Here is a 5,000-nt window from a genome sequence, read left to right as displayed (position 1 = left end):
AATGTTGTATCACACAGACCGATGTATGTCTCTTTTGTCTGTGAGGTCACGACCTCTGCTTGGTAGACAATGTTCCGGGTGTTACAATTTCCCTCAAGTGGGCAGGAATTCTTGTCTTGGCAATTGCAGTTGTCATCGATTTTTTCTGATTGATTTGATGATTTACTGATCTGGGCTTTGTTGTGGCTGGAGATGATGGTTTTTACGTTTCTCATACAGCTGTAGCTCAGCTTAAGGGTGTTTCGGTTGAAGATTTTTTGTAGTGGATTGGATTTAGGAAAATGTTTATCAATTAGTTGGAGGAAGCATTTACCGACTTTTGTTTCCACATTTTGGCTGTATGGCGGGTTAAACCACGTGATGTTTCTTTGACGGTTCTTGCTCTTTCGTGATGCATCAGGAATTGGCGCTTTGTATGACAGGTTTTACTTGTAGCCACTTTTATTAAGCGCATCTTGGTACACACCTTTGGCCTTGTCAAAGCAATCTTTGTCCGATGAAATTTCTGAAAGACGCTTGTTGATGGATTCGGGAATGTTTCTTAGGATGGAAGGTGGATGGTTGGATTGCTTGTGTACATACAGCGGTACGTTTCCTTCTTTTGTGTATGGTGAGTGCTTTCCGCTTTTTAGGTCGAGGGTGACATCTAAAAAATTGACTTTTGTTAGGTTGGCATCTACTGTGATTTTAAGGTCATTATCACGGAAAATTTGGCAGATATCTTTCTTATTTCTTTCGATCTCTTGTGGTGGTTTATTGAATGCTGATAGCCCATCATCGCGATAAAGACCGATGCTATTTTCGTACTTTTCGGTGAGGCGTGATAAGATGTAGCAACCAACCAGCTCGCATGTTTCTGCTCCATCAAATGATCCCATGGTAACATCGAATTGGTCGTTGGAGGTCTTCTTTTCCCATGGGACGTTTTCGCTGAACATCAGTGACCTTTTAGCGTGGATTATTATGTCACGCTCATGTGCGCTGATGGGTCGGTAACTATTGGCGAAATCCAGCGCCTTGCGGAGTAGCTTCTCGGTTATTGACGGGTAAAAATCGCACACGTCAAAACATATGAACGATAGCACTTCTTTTTGTTGCAGGCCGTTAAACCATTCTAGAACGCTGGATGTGTTTTTCCATTGGTTGATTTTAGTTTTATTGATGATGGCCGTGTTGATATCATCAAGGATGCGCTTGCTTATCACTCCTCGACCTAAAAAGTGGAAAGCACATGAGAAGTTAATGGTGTGTGTTGCAGCGGTCTAGATTTTCTTATCCAGCTCCAGTACAGACCGCTCCAAAATTTCCAACTATGACAACTTTTCAAGCTTTAATTTTGTTTGTTACCATAAGAGTTGCCAACATAATGCAATCAAATTTTTTTCGCTGTGAACTAACTTTTCTTTCGTTTAACCGAAACAGTTTTGCTGGCAGCTAAATCTGTAAACTAATAGGGACCAGCTGGGCCCAAGAAATTTTCCTGAAAGTTGAGTCCTGGTGCCAGATTTGAACTGAACAGCTTTAAAAAAATTCAACAATAATAATGCTTTCAAAGCTATACTGTAGACCTGGGTGGGAGGGGGGAGGGGTACTCCCTTTTATGGGGTTTTCCAGCCATTTTGGTCATAAATAGAGGGTATCAAACTGGCCATTTTTGGTCTTAAATAGGGTATGGTTTTAGCACTCTAGTCTTTAACTGGGTAAGTTTCTTGGAAGAAACTTCGTTTTGATCATTATCAGTGAGACAATCAACAAAATCCCTTCATAACTTATGTTAATTGATGGCTCGCATGTTAGAATAAAGGCACCTAACAAAAAGTGCACCGGATTGTTTTAGTAGATATCAACAGCACAACTTCGTAATACAGGCTACTGTTGACGGCAGAAAGATTTTCATCGACTTCACTTGTGGATTTCCTGGGAGCATGCACGATGCACGTGTGTTAAGGCGAACTACTATTTTTCAAAAATCAGGACAGGGAGACATCCTAATCCAGCCTACTCTAAATGTGAATGGCAATGAAATAGTTCGGTACCTCTTAGGTGACAGTGCTTACCCTCTTTCCCCCTGGCTAATGAAACCGTATCCAGAAGGCACATGAGACCCGAGAGAAATAACATTTAACAAAGAACTATCATCTGGAAGGGTAAAGGTTGAATGTGCCATTGGAATACTTAAAAATAGATAGAGAATACTTCTAAAACGATTTGATAGTGGAATAAGTTTTGCAATACGTACTGCCATAGCGTGTGCAGTCTTAAAGAACATCTGTATTCGAAATGGCGAGGAATGGGAAGAAGATGAAGGAAACAATGATAGCGGCCCTGGAGATCAAGCTCCGAATGTAATCCGCGATAGAGAGGACATTAGGGAAATCCTAAAAGATTTTCTTTAAATGTTGATGTGAACGTGAATATTTTATTCCACTAGTTTCAGTTTGTTTGGCTCCAAAAACATTGTCATGCTGATTTTATGATCACATTTTTACTCTTCAAAAAATTAACTGTAATTAAAATTAATTTCTATGAACATGACATGCTATTGTAAAACTGAATATATCATGTCTATAAACACAAATCCAAAAACTGTAACGATATAAATGTCCACTGACACGTCGTAAGAAATCAACGGAGTCAATAATGTTTGAATCGGAAACAGCAACAATGTATAAATAATATTAGATTATACATAAACGCATTTCCAATCAACAAGGTCGCAACATTCAAAAAATGTATTTTGAGACTACGAAATCCAGAATCATTGATATAAATTCCATCAGTTATTTGTTGTTAGCGTTATTTTGCAGAAAAGTAGTCAGGGCCCCTACTAGTAAATTCATGTTGTTGTTGTGAGCTTGTTCATGTCTTGTCGATGCGTATCCATCCCTGCCATGGAAGATTTGATAAGCTCTCTCTCCTCATCTTTTTCTTCGGATCTTCTTTTCGCAACCAGTTCTAGCTTCTGGGCTTGTTTCTTGACCGGCGGACTTGTTAGCGGCGCTTGCTTCACTTGTCACGGCTTCCGCCACATGTTGTAATGTTACTACATCCCTGCAGGTGAGAACAGCATGCATTTCTTCATAGAAGACAGATGGCGATTTTGTACCCCTCGATGAGATAATTCATCATCTTTTTTACATTTATCGCCTTTGCGCTTGGTTCCAAACTTGCGATTTAACTCGCGCGCAATTTCTTCCCGCATTTTTCACGCGTCTTTGCTCTCTAGTAGCTCATGACGTTCTGCCCATAAACTTACTAGAGCCCTTTGTTCTTCTTGCGGCCATTTATCGTATTGTTTCTTCTGTATTTCTTGCAAACCTTCTGATGATCTGGAGCTGGTTGGGCTATCCCTGTCAGTAACCACACCTGCTGGACTATCAGGTCGATTAGACAAAATTCCGCTGGGTCTCGCTTGATCTGAGATTGGTCCAGCCAGTGTAGGGTGAAAATGAGGAAAACGATCCTGGCGGTTGAATATTAACATTCCCGCCGATTGAATAATTTAACTGCAGGTCATATCTGGGTCCAGTGACTGGCTTTGACAGCTCCGGAAGCGGTGTCTTGTTTTTTTCCGATTTTTTCAAAATGTGCCTGCTCCACCCATACACTTTGATATCTTTGAAGTTTTTGCAGAATTTCTGAAATTTCAGAAATTTGTGAAACACCACCGGTGGCATAAGGAAACGTGGTGTGATGACAGATTTTAATGTTGAACAAACACAAATTTGGTCAAAATTTCCCTAGTGCGACCCACCCCAATGACATCATTTTCTCAAATTCTGAACCAAGACTAGGAACAAGGAAAATTCATTTAATGGCAGCCATAAATTTATAGAAAGGTCAAAAAACAAGAGTTTAAATGTTAGTTTATAGATAGAAATTTGGCAGGATATCGAAAAAGACCTATTGTGTACAAAAATTTGAAAAAATGGATCTTTTATAGACAATTAATTTTTGATCATTATGTGGCAGTTTAAATTTACACATCAACAGGTTTTTTTGCTTTGTGCATCCGCTTGCTTGTGACTGTTGCAGCTGTAAAGGATTCCACAGGCATGTTAACATATCCTCTGTGCCCAATGCAAGGTGTGATAACTGATTTAGTACTGTTTTGTGTAGGTGGCACGGACAGTGTACATGCAGAACTCGTGCCCATTAGTGTGGATGGTGACGATGGGGCAGAAGGAGGGTGTGAACGTATGGGTGATGACGATGGGGAAAAAGGAGTGAGTGAATGCATGTGTGTTGAAGACAGGGCAGAAGGAGTTTGTGAAAGTATGGGTGGTGATCAGGGGGCAGAGAGGCTATGTGAACATGCTTTTTTGTGCTTCACATTTTTCTGGCTCTTTCCCTTTGCCCCAGCTTTTGCTCCAACTGCAGAGAGTCTCTCTGTTTTCCATAGGAACTCAGTACCAACCTGAAACATTAAAAAGCATACATTGATTTTGACAAAAAGAAAATAAAGCAAACAGAAAAAAAAAAACAATTATTGTATGTTATGTAATATATGATCATTATAGTGGCAGGTACTCTCAATTAAGACTCGGCATCATCAATCATGATGGTGTACTGGTTTTAAGTCGTAACTTGTCGAAAAAAGCTGAATTTAATGAAAAATAGCATTCTCCTTTAGCATTTTAAGAAACGGGAAGTGCCCATGATATCTATCCATAATTATATATCAGCCCATGCATAGATATATAGTTGACACCACCTGAGCAGCTTGATAAGATTAAATGAAGCACACAAATTAAGCCACTAATTTTCCTGTTTTCCTCTTCTGTTTTTCATGTACTCTTTTACTTTACATTATTTGATGGTTTTAAGCTTGGTCAAGATAATTTTTGTACGTGTATTATACTAGTCTGAGTTATGTGTATACCGTATTTAATGTTATATATCTGACCTGAAGTTTCCAAACATGGTCTTGCCATGTGTTTCTTGGGGCAGATTAATCGTCCCAGTTGGAGCATTCAAGAACTTTGATCTTAACAATACTC

This window comes from Montipora capricornis, chromosome 3 (assembly GCF_036669925.1).
Source record: "Montipora capricornis isolate CH-2021 chromosome 3, ASM3666992v2, whole genome shotgun sequence".
NCBI classification, from domain to species: domain Eukaryota; kingdom Metazoa; phylum Cnidaria; class Anthozoa; order Scleractinia; family Acroporidae; genus Montipora; species Montipora capricornis.
Note: the sequence above shows the minus strand (reverse complement) of the source record.